The sequence below is a fragment of the Aythya marila genome, assembly GCF_965140915.1.
Source record: "Aythya marila genome assembly, chromosome: 14".
Classification (NCBI taxonomy): Eukaryota; Metazoa; Chordata; class Aves; order Anseriformes; family Anatidae; genus Aythya; species Aythya marila.
The window spans coordinates 16682277-16700064 of NC_139055.1; positions in this window are offsets into that span (position 1 = coordinate 16682277).

Genomic DNA, 17788 nt, shown 5'->3' on the forward strand with positions numbered 1-17788 from the left:
CTTACAATGGCATATCTTCATTGAAAGCCAACGTTAGAGCAAGAGCTTCACCAAGAGAATAGCTGAGATGAATGCTGTTATTAATTATCATTGAAACTTCTACTTCAACAGCCTTTCACGAACTGTAAAGTTGATCAAGATCTCCCAGCCAGATGGCTAATGAAATGCCATCGGCCAGCCTTTCCCACAGATGATCTCCTTCATACTTTGTAGCTTCCAAGACATCCACACCACCAGTGAAGTTTAACAAAGGTTTAATCTGAAGTTAACAACCCCGATATAGTACCATTGATTGCTGGGGTTGCAGGAATCTGAGTGGCATTTGGGAAGCAATGAAAGAAACAGAAAACCTCAAAGGATAGCGTGAGGCCGTTATCTCAGGGCACGTAAATCAGTGCAGTTCTGGACTGTCTCTAGGCCTGAAAAAGATTTTGCTTCTCGAATTCAGTGCTGAGCTGTACAGCCAGGAAGCAGGGACTGAAGGAGGTGACAGTGCAGTCAAGCAATGGATTTTATCAAGAAGCTTGGATGATCTCCAAGCTATGGGTCAGGAAAATCTCTGGACTTTCGCCATTCTTCACAACAGTTCATCCCACACCACCATGGGTGGTTCCCAGTGGTTCTGGTCATCCTCTGGCCCCACAGAGCCAAGTTTCCTGGAGTGAGCAGCAGGCAGGAGAGAAGTGATCACAGGGGACCATGCACAAAGAAGCCTCCTGCATTTCCAACTTCCTCAGCAAGTCTGAAAACAGCGACCCTGTCCACCAACCAGGTCAGTGGGAATCAGCCAAAAAATGAAATGAAAGTTCAAGTGAGGAGGTGTAAGCAGACCTTCAGCTGCTGGATCCAGATAGACATGTACACAGCAAGACAAATCTGTAAATTTTAGGCTTAAAATAAACAAGAGTCCAGCTGCATCACCCTACTCCAATACAACGTGTCCATAACTGTATTAAAAGACCAACTGCTGAGGAAAGTAACCAAGAGAATGGGGTACTTACACAAACTTGGACCTTGAACTTCTCAGTGGTGCCTTTTCCATGTTTTAAGACAATGATATAAACACAACCCCCATCTCACAGTATAAAATATTTAGGATTGTAAAGCATTAGGTTAGAATGAGTTACAGCAACAGGGACTAACTAATTAAGATACATCCACTACTTATTTCCCTCTGACTGGAGAGAAGATCTGGGAGCCACCAAAGGCTCTGCTGAGCTATGCCAACCAGCAGACAAAGCTTCTTGTCATGGGCAAATTTACTGTGGAAGATTTGAGGTGAAAAGTGCCCAGCCCTGGAAACTGAAAGATAGACACTGAGGAAGTAACAGCACCCAGCGCCCACCACATTCAAATGTTTTGAAGTCAGCTCTCAGATTATAGAAGTGGTTTCAAAGCAGTGGCCATGCAGACCATGTTCCCTAGACCTATACCTAAAGTTTTGCAGGGAAACCTTGATTTATATACCCAAATAGCACCAAATTGACCTCATCACCCAGGGATTAAGGTAATCTTGCAATAATTTCAAGCTTCCTATATAACTGGAAATATTGATTTGTGCTGTCTAAAGGGGGAAATGTTTTAGAAAATTCTACTTCCACAGGATCTTCAGACCCTTCCAACAGCAAGCTAGGTAGCTATTAATTCCCAAAGTCTTAAAAGGACACCAAGAAAGAAAACATCTTTAGGCAAGTGAGTACAGCACAACAGGTAGTATGTAAATGAAGTGTTTAAGTGTTTCTACTGATACTCAAACTCATAATGTACTTGGGAAGACCTGGTGGAAGTTCAGCTATCACAGGCAGTCTGACAACAATTTGAAGTATGGCATACCCAAAATAACATCTGGGACACAACAAGCAGTCTAAGCAGCAAATACAATGTTTGCCCATACATTATGAGCCTGGACATGTAGAATAACATAATGAGAGTTTGAAATGCTTTAAAGTTTAACTTTATTACCTCACTCAGTGCCCCATTAACTAGGTCTAATTTTAATCAGCCAACTGTCCTAATTTAGTTGCGGCAGAATTATCTTCTAGGGATGGTGGGAACTACATGTCACTGGCACATTACATTTATTCAAGAACCAGCATTCCTGGAGTGCTTCTCATTCTAAGTGGCTTTGTTTCAGAAACAACGGGTAGTATAATTTTATCTGGCCCTGATGACAGTCCTGGAATCGATTTCACCATAGTCTCACAATGATAGGTTTCTCGGAGATCCTCCAAGCTTCTAAGCTGTCCATTTCAGCAGGATGACCACAGCTCTGCTCACAACTTGGAGAAGAGGCCATAGGAGACAGGCCGTCCTGAAGACAACTCTCAAGCCAAAATATGTGGACCTTTCCATATTGGTACAGTCCCACAAGAGATCTCTAACTCCCCTTATCTCTAAATGGCAAGATTTCCAAGCAGCTCTTTTCCTTTTTTTCTTTTAAAATCATAAAGACAACCTGTTGTGTTTTTTTTTTTTTTTTTAATTAAAAAAGCCAGTGCCCTCCTGAGAGATACACAAAAGGGAAGGGGAACCACAGCCAAGTGAACAGGATCCACTCTCTGATATGCAGTTTGTGCATGGTTAATGGATGTTGGGCATTAATATTTCTTACCCTTTTGTCTGTGTTCACTGTAATAGAAACCCCTGTCTAGACTGAGTGGCTACTACAAGTAATCCCAGTAATATCCAGTAAAATCACTCTGAAATGCGATAGCTATAGTTATCAAGGAGCACCAGGATTAACTTGATTGATTGAACAATGGACTTCTGGTTTTTAACATGATCTATATGTGTCCCAAAATCAAAAAATATACATATGGTTGTAAACCCTTCAATTCAGGGCAACTTATCATAGTCTGTAAATGTACTGACACACCCTAAAAGGAGAGAGATTAGTGCTGCTTCAAAATGAAAGGATAAATGGCAATGGCCATAAAGAAATACTTTCACTTAAGCAGCCACTGCTTCTGCAAGGACAGGACACATCAACCTCTCTACTGGCAGCCAGGGAACAAACAATACATACTTGCCTCAATCTTTCCTTAAAAGTCCTCTTCTGAAAAGACATCACAGCTGATGATGTTTGTGGTAAGTTCAACCAAGAGAGACATCTCCTCCTGGAGGGGCCTCTGCAGCAACTCAGTAAACTACTATGCCATGGGACAAGGAGAGCTGGAGACCACCAGGAGGGATAAGATTACTTCCACTGCACTTGATGAATTTAAATGGGTGGAAAATTTCTGGGTCCAGGTGTAGAGTGTCATCTACTTCCACTATGAGCACACAGTGGTTTTCTTGCTAACCTGGGTCTGCAAGGGTGCACCTGATACCTTTGCTTTGAGCTGAGATAATCTGGGGTGCTTATGGCTGACCTTTCTGAAGGCTGATTCAAACAATTAATAATTACTCAGAGATGCAAGACCTGGAACTAGAACTCCTGCATCCACATCTAGCTCAGCCTGCAGTCCTCTTCAGAAGTTTGGTCAAACTCTTGAATTCTTTTTATAGGCTAGTGTGGGCCTGGAAACATGAAATAGAGAATTTCTATCTAGCAAAACAGAGCTAACAGTAACTGAATATACAGTTAAATAGAGGATGGATCACTTCTCACACTAGGAAAGCATCAACCTTCAGAAAAGTTACAGGTTAGATCACATTTTTTTAAGGATTTACCACTTGAAAGTAGATTTTTATATTGGGAATTCACAATCAATTCCCACTAATTTAAAAGGGAATTATGTCAATATACAGCACCTGGCTGTATGAAAGGTGACAAGAGTTAAACACTAAGATAATGAGAGCTTTTGTACTGTGACAGTCTCTTCAAGAACAGCTTTGGAACAACCTAACTAAAAGATGGGCACTTTCTCTCATCTGCAGTAGGCTAACAGACAACATAATTGCAAAGAAATGGAAAACTACTAACCTCCGTGAATTCTTCATTCGTTCATATTATTTCTGCCTCAATCACACGATGACATAAAACAATTGGTCACTAAATTTTGAAGCTCTATCACATGCTGCAGCAAAGTGGCAAACATCCTTCCAAGCCTCTCTGCCTTCCTTTTTATGCTGTACCTGTGAATCATGCTTCCTTTTGTTCCTGCATGAAAATGGAAGAACAGGTGGTTCGTGTTTGTTTGAAAAAAAACAATTAAAAGAGCTCTCACTCTATTGCTAATTGTTGAGTAGCTCACACTTGCTCACCTGGGATGAGTCTGCTGTAACGACGCTGCTTGTTCCCTTTGTTTCTGTGAGCAATCCAATTTGAATGGGGCAGAGCAGGAAAGGGAGCCCTATAGAAATTCCCCCATTCATTTATTTTTAACTTTTCTGGTGGAAATGTTTTTGTTTCCAGAATCTGGGGCTGTACCTATTGCCTAGCCTTCCTCAAATTCTGATGGAATCCGATGTTTAAAATGAGCAAGAGATACTTGATTTAAGTCTCTTCCCTTCCACCAGTTGGTGTGGAGCTTTCACAGCTCCTTAGGTGAGGATAAATTTCCATGTCTAGCAAAACATGGGTAAAGAACTCTGCGCTGACCTGATTTTGAACCTTTTGCTGAGCCATTCTCAGTGCAGAAAAATATTTATTTTATTACAGCTCTGCAGAACTCATCCCAGCCCAGATACTCAGATTAAGACCAAATGTGTTGAGCTTGCATTAGGTGAAGTCATGAGAGATTTGTGTTTGGGATTTTATCTATGTTTCTTTTGTAGATGTTACCGATGCTGAAACGGCACAAAATAAAAGAATCGCAGTAATAATAGTTCTCATGGCATCTTTCAGGTTCTTCTGGGGACTTCGTAAAGGGGATAGCCCTATCCTGTGTCAAATGCTGTTTCTGAGGGGTTATGTAACACCGGTCTCTCCGAATCCTGAGAAATTCCTTTTACAAGAAATTTCACGAGGCTCTCCTGGCTGGCTGAGCAACTTCAAGTCTTTGAGCCTTGGCTTACATCAGCTCCCCGCACATCACAGGGCCTGCAGACATCTCCGGGCCCTGCTCAGCAACACCACGAACTGTCCCAAGAGCAACTGAGAGGTGGAGGAGGGAACCTCTGCCCAGCCAGAAATGGAAAATTGTCAAGCTATAGAGAACTCATAGCGGACATGTGTCTCTAGGCACGGCCCAGATTTGATCTTGGGAATCCTGAAATATGATAGAAGGGACCATCTGACCTGTGCTGAGACTTAAGTCTGAGATGTACAGTCAGACACCCATGAAACACTCATAAGTTTCTGATTTTCACTGCATTAATGGCTATTTCGATAGCAGCGAAAGAACTGAACACTCCTGGGACTAGACACTGATGAAACCATTTAAGAGTTTTCTCACCAAAATTTCTGAGTAATCCATGTTCTCATGGTAACAGCAAAATCCCTGTTAAAATATAGTTGCAAATATCCTGTTTCTTTTTATGGCCGAGCTGATATATCAGACCTGAGATATGAGATATACGATATTTCCATTACAACCATAATGTCTCCTTGGGACCTATATGGTGTCACTGTGTATTACCAGACTTCAAGTGTGATCCTGAATACAAAGACTTTATTTACTAAAATATCACATGTACCAGATCCTGATTCTCCTATTGTAATACGAGGATGATGAAAAATAATGAAAAATAAAAGCTAATTCCAATATTTTAAAGCCTAAATGTAATTTTTAAACTTAGGTAGTAGAGTAGGGAAAAAGAAAGGAAGATAGCGTGAAATATTTCAAAAGTTTTTTTTTATCTGATCGTGATCACAAGGGAAACACCAAATGAATACCCTGAAGTTTTATTAGTGTCTCTGGGCTTGTTTCTGTGACTGTGTGAAAGAAACCTTTATAAAGGAAGCATTATCTGAAGACAACCCCCAGCTTTTAATACCATTTTCGTGAAGTGTAACAATATATCACTGGTACAGAAACCGAGATCTGCCGCAGCATTATCTATCTGATCTGTTTGGAAGTAGCCTGAGACGCAAGGAAGGGTGGCGAGATGCAGATGTTATCAATTAGCCAAAGAAGTTAACAAAACAACTTCAAACCGCAGCAGTTGTTCCAGCTGAGAAGCCTTGAAGGGGACATTTAGCTGGTGCTGTGTGCTCGCTCCTTTTGTATGTGCTGATAGGAAGCCCGTCAGACCACAGCTGTGAAATCCCAGCTTTGGCAACCAGATCCTCCCCAGCAAATCCAGGGGGAAGGAGGCAAGACTGGCATTGGAAGGGCTGCCCAGTCCTCAAGGCACAAAAAAAACTCTGCTAAAGCACAACAGGTCTCATAAAATGGCATTTGGTAGACAAAGTGAGTGATAAGGAGAAGTAAACCCACTTGTGTCAGGGCAGAACCAGAAGTGAAACAAAGGTTATGTGAATTGCTATTAAAAAGAAATCCTTCAGGTTGTGACAAATAAGGAAAATGTTTGGGAACAGAAGATCAAGGCTAGAAATAGAGTGGATTTTTTTTGTTGTTTTGTGCCCTGAAGTGGCACCACCTGCCTGAGCCGGGGTAGAACAGGAACATGTGGGGTTTCCATGGAAGCTCACACGGGTAAAGCAGGAGAAGCTGCTTATCACCTCTAAAATCAGAGTGGAGTCTAGGAAAAAAGTGTGCTCAAGATAAATACGACTTCCTTGTAAGGTTGTGATGTCCTAGCCTTGAGTGTGACAAGACCCTTGGCAATGTTCATGGCCCAACATCTCGGGTGGGAGACAAAAATGTACCACGGTGTTCAGCCAGTGAGGCTCTTTGTGACAAGCCCACAAGCAGAGCATCCCGGCAGGGATCGTGGGCTGCAGGGTTGGGAGCAGCAGGAGGCCAGACCTGAGGGTAGCTGAGTAATTGCACTTATCACATTTGATTAAAAATCCATTTTATCCAGAAGAGTGCAGCCAGAGGTTTATAAGGCAAAACATGCTGTAGAGAGTGTGTGTTGCTGGGGCTTGCAAGAAATGATAGCGATATATTCCCTGATGTTGAAGTGACAAGAGAGAAACAGTAAAAAGTTGCTGTACCTGCAGTTTTTCAGCGTGCTCTACTAAACGCGGAGGGCAAAGGGGACTGGAGGAGGCTGTTTCATTGCCTCGGAGCAAAGACACATCCCTTTTCTGCCATGAGTCCTGCATGATATGGCCACTAGCCCAGAGCTGCCGCGATCTGCAGTGCCTCATTTGGCGTGCATCTGCTGGAGCCTTGTCTGAGGTAAAACACTGACACCACTGAGCTCATTTCCAAGTGCTTGCACCAGCGTACGGGCAGCCTGAACGGGCTCTGAGACATGGGGCTGGGAGGCACCTGGTACACCAGTCCTTATAGAAAATTGGGCTGAGAGAGGCCCTGGGTGACCGAGCCTTGTCTCCTGCTATCACAGGCACCATGCCGGATAATCCCCTTCATAAACTCAGCAGCAGCTGGGGGAGGAAAGCCTGGAATGGCTGAGGATGCTGAATGTGAGGTGTTATAGGGTCCAGAGTCAGGGGGATTTGGAGTATGCAAAGAATGCAGCTTTGTGCTGTTTAGAGGAGCAAAATAATATTTTATTAACAAAGCTGGAAAGTCATACATCCAGGGAAACACCCGAGACCTTAATTATGCCGGAGAGGCATCAGGGTAATGCAGTATTTGCTTTCTAATTCTGGCCCTGAGTTCAGAGAACTATTTTTTTTTCTGTTTCAACATTTGGTTGAACACAACACGCCAACAACAGAGAAAAAAAAATAGAAAGAAAGAAAAAAAAAAAAAAAGCACTGGTTTCCACTCCTGCAAGTACTGTGTCTGTTTTAAATCATGAGAAAGGGAGACTTCTAATGAGGCTGATTCATATAATGATGTATTTTACAAGCTATTCTCAGCAGATTCACTGCAATATGTCATTCTTTATGTACCATGAGAGATATATGAGCACACAAGCTTACAGAGGGTGGGGAAGTCTCTGAATAACTGTCCGGTTTTGCACCTTGTGCTGGAGGAGGAAGAATTGGAAGTTCACACAGGCTATTGCTTCCAAACCCTCCAGACCTCGGGTCAGCTGTGAACTCCACTCCAATAAATGTGAACATTACAAGACTTGTGTCTTAAAACTTATTTCCAAGGAAGTCTCTCATTTTATTGCAACACGAATAAGAGACTCTAAGGTAATATTTACTTTGTTTTACATTTCATAAAAAAAAAAAAAAAAAAAAAAAAAAAAAAAAAGACTGTAATTTCATGGAGGCTCTAGCAGGAATACCTCTTTCCATCCAAGCGGAAGAAATCATGTTCAGGACCTTTCCCGAGGGCTCGAGAAAAGCACGTTAACATGGAAACTCCCACTCTGCTTTATTTGTGAGTTACTCTTGCAGGAGGATGAGGCTGGAATTGAGAGAAGCTATAACTGGACTAACTGGCCAAAGCCTGTGACATTAAGGGGCAGGCAAGGATGCTGAGAGGATAATCCCAGAGATGCAGCTCTCCAGCTGATGGAAATCAGAAGAGCCAGATAATCACTGAGAGAGATTCCCAACTAGAAGGAAGGTAATTGCAGGGGCTTTAAGAAAAAGGGTGCAGTAGTTTCTCCAGGTCTGTCTGTCACTCCCGTCACTGCTGCCTCTCCCAGCACTGTCTTTTAAGATGCTGGAGGAGGGGCTGAAGCCCTTTTAATGAAGCGAAAGGATGAACAGGAGGCCTGTCCAGAACAGCAGTGGAAAGAGAAAAGTCACACGCAGGGAGCCCGGCGCGTGGCGAAACCAGAGCTGCAGCCTGCTCCAGACCCCGGAGCTGCCGAGGCACAGACGTCTTCAGGAACCCTCATCGGGGCACCCCAAAGACCTGTGACCAGGTGAGAGCGTGAGCTACATCCACACGAGGCCGTGGGGCCGTGCCAGTGCCCAGCCACACTTCAACCTGCAACGATGGCCCCACAACGATGGTCCCCGACCGCTCACCGCAGGACGGGCAGCCTCCGACCGGTGAGTCCCACCTGGCCCGGGCTTCTCCACCCCAGTGGCACAGCCGCAGGTCTGTTCCATGCTGCTCCTCGCCAGCCTGCTGCATCGAAGGGGCCCTGCTTTAGGCTTTTTCTCACCGCCAATGTAGCAACCTGACTTCTGGCAAAGGGAGCTGGCTGCCTCTCCCCTGCTGGGCTGCCAATATACCTCCTCTTTCTGGCCCGAGGGGCCACCAGAGAGCGATACGGGCTGTTGCCAACTCTGTCTGCCTGGGAACGAGGGACCCGGCCTGGAGCCCGAGCCCAGAGCTTAGCGGTTCCCTGCTGCTAGCCCACAGAGCAGCCCTGGTGGATTTCTTAAAGGCTGGGTTTCTTAAAGACTTTGCTTACTAATTTTCTTAATTTTTTGTGGCCTCGTCAGTGACTTTGCCATAACACTAGGGTCAGCCACCAGCTGCTGCCTATTCCCACGGTATAACCTGCCCACTTCACCGTCTTTCCTTAAATGTAATATGTGGTGCATTTGTGTCTGGTACTTTCTCTTGTTTCTGCAATTGAAATTTTATCCGTTCGTGGAGTGCCCGAAATTCTGCAGAGACACTTGGCCTGAATACTCATTTCATTGTTGAAAGCCAATACTGCTTTAACAGATGCAGTAAAATGGTGAGAATCTAAAGTTCACTTTTCTGCTTTAAATACCACAGATGAAAGAAGTCTACTCCACATAAGCGAATGCCTCTCTTGCTTGCTGGCACATTAGCTTTAAAGGTGTTCTGGTAGTTTTCAGCCCTCTGTTTTACCTAAATGCTTTCGTCCAGATCCTCAGCTGGAGTAGATGGATGCAGCTACACAGCAGTCAGCAGAACCGTGCTGATTTATACCACCAGGCAGACTTTTATACGTAGATAGCCTTAGAAAGTAATCACCAGGCTCCCTCAAGCTGATTCCACATGACTTGCAACTGCAGTTTTGACTCAATGCTGTTCCCAAAGCTTCGGCTCCCTGTGCAGCACGTTTCCTCTGGGTAGGCATCTGTCCGTGGTACAAAGGAGTCCAGAGCAGCACCAGTGGCAAACTCCCAGCCTCCACTTGAAGTATCCATCATCTTTAGACATGGTTAACTCTGTAATTATTGCATTGCCTTGGACAATTTCAAACCTCATTTCATAATGGCACAGAAATCTCCAAGTCCAAGCTGTCAAATTATTTTCCTTGCAATGGCTTTAGCAATACAAAGTGTATCATTTCCTCACCTCCGAGGAACAAACACAGAGCAACCCAAAGCACTGGCAGCGTGCACTCTGTCTAAACCCAATGTCCTCGGGTTCTCTTTCAATATCATTTCTGCCCTGTGAGTTAGACCAGTGCCGACCAGTTCCTTTCTGCTTTTGCAGCCTCTGAACACCCTGCGGAGATGTTAGGCTCTGTTTAGTGTACACAGCTCACAGTCCTGAGTTACATGGCTATCTTCAGGCAGCAACACAGGTCCTCTGTTCTCCGCCGACCTTGCAGGTTTGTCACCATTTGAAAACAATTATTTTCCTCTGACTTGGCATTTTTGGCTGCTACCCAACTGCTTGCAGGCACTTTGGGATTTATCGTTTGAGCCCTCAAAGGAATAGTTATCTTGAATGTTGAAAATATTTCCAAAAGGCTAAAATGTATCATTCAGCCAAGTGTGGTTTCAGAATTGCTTCATATGGATCTAACTGATTCATTTTCTTGCAATGAAGTGATTGCAGGAATAGCGGGAGACTGGGCCAGAGGGAAGAGGCTGATTGTCTCTTCCCACCAGGGACTCTAAAATAGTGGTATAATTTACTTCCTTTGAGATGTTCTACATAGCAGACAAATGTGCATCTGTTCTTCAACATGGAATAACTCCTAAATAAATGGTATAGAGTAAGGTAATCTGGGTAGTAAGCAAAGCTAATAAAAATTTTAAATGTTTAAAAGAGAAGGCAAGAGGAAGATCCAATGATTTTGACTAGATTCGGTTCCCAACGGTGAATTTAGTGCCCACAGGGAATCCTTACACACTGGGACACCAAGGTCCTGACAATGACAGCGAGTCTTCCACCATGCACCATGCAAGTGGGGAGTCTCAGCATCCCTGCATGCTGTATAGAGGTGGTGTAATGTAATCCAAACACGTACCTGGATCCCAACTTTCCTGGCTAGCATTTAGCTGTAGGGAAGCCCAAGCAAGCCCCTAAACTCCAAACAGGGGGAACAGTGTGCGCAGCAGAAATGAGATTCCAGATGTGGAATTGGCACCATTTCCCTAGCTGAAACTTTCCAGGTCTTGGTCTCAAAGGTGACTACCTGACAGAGAAAAATAGAAATAAAACAAATGATCTCAAAGTGTTTTCCATCTTGCAGTTAGGTCTCAGTCTTTATAGTCAAGCCATCTTTGAACCATTCACAAACACACTAGCCAGAAATAAATAAATAAATTTATAAATAAATAAATAAATCCACGTTTCTGATGTGAAGAAATCTTTCCTGGGGCTTTCCTCCAGCACTGCATTCTGTTCTTACTTTTTATAACTACAGAAGGAAAAAATGTTCAGCTAGGTTTTGAGTTTGTACTTCGATTACTAGCTATGTCATACAAGAGGACACTGCACGTGGCACTGTTTGCAGTCTTCTTAGTAAGCACTCTTCTACAGATCACAGAAAGATCTGGATGGTAAAAAAAATAAATAAAATAAAATAAAATAAAATAAAATAAAATAAAATAAAATAAAATAAAATAAAATAAAATAAAATAAAATAAAATAAAATAATAAAAAAGTGAATCCATGCACCTTGATACTGTCAGCAGAATGCCAGTAATTTTTGTTAATGACTTTAGCCCAAGTGAGATGAACTGAAGGGTCAGGGTGATTTGTGCCATTTGTGCCATGATGGTGAGGGTCATGTTTGGTGTTGAAGAGCAACACCACTTGACCAGTCAAAGAGCATAACAGGAAATCTATACAAGGTCCTGTCCAGACAGAGAGTTGGGTATGTACACAATTATTTCCAATGTAGATAAAATCAATGAGTAACCACACGGGGTCTAAAAAGGATTTTCAAAGCTCTGCCATTCCATGAGTCTATTCAAGTGTGATTAAATGAGCCTTTTCTCCTTCCATTCACTAACATAATATCCTTGTAACTATTACAGCAAAAGTGATATATCAAGGTCACCTTTAAACAGGCATTTAGCAGTCTATATTACATTATAACAGGTGGACATGAGTACAAAAGCCAGCACCACTTGACAATAAGCTTCCGGCTGCTTCCAGCCAGCCATGGATTGTGGTCTGGGAAAATACTCACTTAGGAAAATCGATCAGCGACAGGACAGGGACTATAGTTTGACATCTCTGCTTTCTACAAAGCAGACAGACTTACACAAGCAGACGTGTCAAGTGATGGAACTGAGCCTGCCTGTTTTACAAAAGTTATCCTACATTGATGCTAGCCTTGGCCACACTTCACAATAATTCCTGGCATTCCCTTTGACTATTTCTCAGCACATCAGTGCTTCAATGATCTCACTGGAAAGCTCTTTTTGCAGGACGTGCTGTCCTGCCCAGACTTGTTTTTTACTTATGCCAGTGCTACCTGCATCTATGGATCCATTGGGGGCATCCACAGCTCCTTGGGATTTCATTCCTATCTGAGAGACCACAATTAGAAAATGTTAATTTGTTAAAAATGTTAAAAAACTACAGTTACAAGTGGTTAAATCTTTTCTTTTAAAAAACAGTGAAACTATGAGTAGGATAAGAGAGTTGGGAGGAAAATTCTTAACACCTGGAGTCCAACACACTTTAGAATAAAATTCAATAAATTTGTTTAGTGAGTGGCAGCAGTACTTGGTAGGAATGCAATAGTGAAACAGAGCATTTATCAAAGCCGTGCATTGCCTCACAGCTTTATCAGCCAGATTTCTTTGCAGAGCTTGACTACATCATCCTCTGGAAAGCTCATATAAAAATGCAGTTTCTCTAAGTATATAGATATTATAAAATTTATATTATGCATTATGTATAAAATTAATATATGTATATATTATATATTTATATATATATAGTTATATGACAAATATAAACCATCTAAATATGATTATTTTAGTAAGGGGTCCTTTAAAAAGAGTTCATAAATTTAGGAGCCAGCATATGCTGCAAAAATACAACAAAATCGAAGAAAGTCAGTGACATATTTTAGTGCAGTTTATCTACCAGCTGAATCCTCCCGCCTTGCACAAAGCACTTCATATAAAGGCAGTCAGTAAATTCCTGCTGGGGTGAAGGTGTTCTTTCTGAAACACAGGGTGACGTTTCAGCTGCTTTATTAGCCCATGGCTGAGCTGGTATCCACATTCCTGACAAGGATTTAGAGAAGCCCGAATGCAGACCTGCTGACTCCCCACTTCTGGAGGAGGGAAGGGGGTCTCCCCTGCACCCAGGTGAACACTGAGGCATCTTGCATGAGCTCTCTGTGCCCTTTTACTTACACCCATGCACAGGAGGAGGCAGCCTTACTACGAGCAGCAGCTACAAAACGGAGGCCCTGAAACCCTGGTGTATCATCCCTGCCACAGGTTAGGCAGGTTCACACCTGCAATGCTGCCACACACCAAAAGGGTCTTCGGGAAAAAGAAGTCAGGAAGCAACTTGCAGGCTGTTCACTGCAGCTCCTGGAAGCACTCTGCATGCCCAGGTTTTAGCTGAGCAGCAGGACCAGAATATTGCCATATTGTCTAGGAGATATCAGCAACGCCCAGGGGAGTTACTGTAAAATCCTGGCGACTTAGATATTTGTATAACTGAGAGCCAGACGTCCTTCAGAAGCATGCTTACTGCTTCCCTCAGGCCAAGGTACTGGTGCAAACACACCAGATGCTGTCTGATGAGGCAACCGCCTTTCCCCTTCGCACCACTTTTGCAGCAGGGCACTGCCCTTTGGCTTCTGCTGCGATCTGCCCTCAACTGTGAGTGTGCAAGAAGAGGTGCAGGTCCAACCCCAGGTATTAGCACACTCTCCTCCAGAGAATGCTCCGTGAAAATTGCAGTGCTTCGGCCAGCGTGTTCGTAGCTTGCTCATCCTTTTAGAGAAACAGGCTGCAAATGGATGGTGAGTTCATTGTTATTGCAGAAGTGTCTTTTAAAGATGCTCCCCCGGGGCTGCCTTGAAGCTTCTGCTTGACAGGTGTATGTAACGTAGCAAGATCCGGGGAGAAATCCTGTCTTGTCAGCTGAACTGAAATGAGTCAATGAACAGAAATGAGGTCTTCTCGTGAGAGAACAATGAGAACAGAACCGGGGGGTTCACACATGGATTAATTTACAACGTCTCTAAGCATTTGCCATTCCAGTACTTGGAAATCCTGTCACATTCCTTGAGAAAGTATGAATTATAAATTCTTGCCGAAGACCTCACACATACAGATGTTTCGAGAGTCAGTAGTCAGCTTAGTTTTCTTTTTCTGTGTAACCAAAAAGAGAGCAGGAATTGCAGCATACCCCAATTAATCTATTGCCTGATAGTGGCAGTACTGCCCTACACTGCTAAATGTTTTGTCATTCAGTAAGGTATTCTTCTACACTTATGACATAACTAGATATAAAGCATTTTGATATTATTATTATTATTATTATTATTATTATTGAGGCAGACTTATGCATTAAATAAAGCCCATATCTCAAGGTACAGCCAATATTAGGCAAGTCAAACCAAAATAGGATGTTAACAAATTCATAGTTTGGCATCTGAAAAAAATGTAGCTTTTTCTTCCACCAAAATATACTAGAATCAACTATAAATCTCACAGCATTCTTACAGAAAACAAGCATGATGACACCACATGAGGTGCAATTGAAGCAGGAAGGTGTATTTATACAGCACACAGAAATGTACTGACATACCCAGAGAAGATTAGGGTGTTTTGCTGTTACACTGTCCTCTGGGTTTTAAAATAGCAGTTTTGCTGCAGAGCACTGTAACTCCGTGTCAGATTTTCAGTTTGAACCATTTGACAGAAAGACAAGCAGAACAAGTAGGGTATCTGCTTTAAACCTGAGATTTCATTGCAGATTTCTCCAAGATTACTATCTCAAAGTCCTGTGGGCTTGACAAAAGGGTGGTTAATATTTTAATTGATTACTTAATTTGGAAAATCCTCCACTACTCTAGACGATGTCTTAAATTAATTATTCACCAACTTTTCTACCTTGAGATAATCCGAGATGCTCTGTATCTGGCATAACGATGTTTGAAAAATTGGCTGTACAGGAACATAGAAGATACCACAGTTAGTCTGAAAACATTTCTGCTTGAAGGTTTGTGTTTCTTTGAGGGGTTACAGTCCTCATCCAGCAGGCACATCATGGTGTCGTTTTACCCTCCATGCACTGCACTCAGAGGTACCAAAGGGAAACCAGAGGCACATCGCATTTTGCATCCGCAGTTGTCACAAGCCCAATACTGTGCAGCAAGCACAACACATTTATTGTTGCTGCATATGCTGTTGCAGTACTGCAATGCAGGGAACAGATCTGACATGATAAAGCCAATTTTTATTTCTTTTCTGGAGGTGCATTCCTCAGCCTGATTTCCTCCAGCCAGGCTGTGATAAGGAAACACAGCTCTTACAAAATCTGTCCCGTGCTGAACCGTCTGCCTTCAAGATCCATTTTTTGGTAACCATTTCTCTTGCTGCGACTACATCAGTAAGCAGTGATAACAGCTCTTTTCTCCAGGGCCACATTAAGCTGCTTCAGGGCAGACTTTTTTATGTTCTCTTTCTCATGCCATTATGCACAAGCTTCATGTCCAAAAAAATCATCTGTCACATCCAGTTCCTGCAGCATTATTCTGACAAAAATCAGTCACTAAGAAAGTCCTTGATGTCAGAGGCTTCATCAAAGCAAAGTAATAAATACTGCAGCAGTCAGCTTGTCTTCAGAGTCCTGGTGGTTTTGCCAGAAATCTCACTTACTCCTTCAACACTGTGTTGTCAAAAGAATTTCGTTTGTTGGAGTTTCTCTTTCCTTCCATTGCCTTTTTTTTTTTTTTCCCCCTCCTCCCTTTTTTCCTTTTCTTCTCTTCCCAAGGAAATGAGGGGCAAATACAAGTGAGATACCGTCCCATCTTTATCACTCCACCATCTGCAAATGGTTTCATTCTTCTGACAATTTCACATGCAACCTTATAAAAAGACCTGGCTCACTTCTGCTGCTAACTTCAAAGATGTACAAAGCTGTGCTGGACCAGTCTGTGCTGGTGGGGCAGATAGGAAGAGGCTGCGTTTGATTTCTGTGAGAATCTCTCTCTGTCTCAAATGGGGAATAGGTGAGAAAACATTTCTTCCAGTGGTAGAGCTCAATCCTTCTTCAAAATGAAGGCAGAGAAAAAATTACCAGCCAAGTGCTAAGTGAAGCAAAGAAACCCTAGAAGTAAGGAACGAACCTCAAAATTCCCCCCTCCATTCTGCGGAGAAGGCCATGAAAGCTCTTGGCAGCCCTGCAAATATTTCAATGGGATTTAATACTGTTCTTTCCTCCTTTTAATACTTTCTCTGTGCCAGAAGTTTTGTGAACCCCTGTTGGCAGGCTACCAAGCTCAAGTCAACTGCATAGTGCCCGTCCATACCCGATCCATCCTTTCTTTGGGACAGTGCTCTGGATGTGCCAGATGTGAGGTGGCAGTGTCCGACCTCCCTGCTTTTCACCGCTACCTCCTGTGGATCCCAAATAATCGTGCGGTGCACTCAGCTCCTCCAGCCCCCGGTCAAATTCAATGGGCCTTGGGAATGCCCCAGACCTCCCAGCCCTGTGCTGCACCTAGCCTGCTTCCCTGGGCTCAGTGATTCAGCACAAAACCTTTGTACTTGCCAGAAGGACAAATAGAGGCAAACCTTTTCTGCGTCCTTGTTGAGGGCACCTTTCTGAATTTTCCAGCGGCTGCTTTCTTCACATGAGCATTTTACTATTTTCTCTCTGTTAGAGAAGGCCATGACATTTTATTTTACCCTGTGGAAAATTCAAACAAAAATAAAGCTATTTTTATTTTCATTTATATTTCCAGTTCATTCTAATATCAAGGGAATGTGCATTAGCCCCTTTTCTTTCAAAATGGCTTTTAAATGAAAACATGTTTTTCCCCACGATGAAGACATGGCTTTCTGTTTGCTCAAGCACTGTTGTTTTTGTTTGAAGTACTTCTGATGAGAGTTACTTTGACTCTCTCTTAGTTGAGAGCCCCCATGTAGCAAGGCAAAACATTGCTTGAAATGAAGAAAACAAATCTCTGATTTTAGTCCTTTGAACAAGAAAAAATCATTACTTTTTTTTTTAATGTTCGTATTTTAAATAACAATTACTTAATAAAAGAGGAGAAAGTCCTGGATATTCCTCTTTGGCTCTGTGCTCAAATTGAAGGTTTTTAAAATTCTCTTTGACTGTTCACAAGCCCAGAGGATTTCTTTTTTATTTTTTAAGCCTCTCTAGAAAGTGCAGCTTTTCCTCTAGGGACAAGTTCTAAAAGAAACAAATCAAAGATGAGGAATTTTAGTAGTCAGTCCACTCTCTGGCTCATTCCTTTGTCTCTCTCCTGTCAAGACACTTTGACTCTGCATCCCCCACATATCTCAGCCTTTCGAGGCATTTATAAATTATAGAAGTATTTATTATTGTGGGGAAAATATGATCATTCACTGAACTCATTGTGAACTTTGCACACACGCTGACTGCTTTTGTCCACAGATCTTTTTCCTAGGAAGCAGCCCCCTTGCTTAAAGTCCCCAGACTGACTCCTAAGGCTGAGATGCTGGCAGGTGATTTCAGGCTTATACTGGAGAACCTAGAGCAAGAACAAA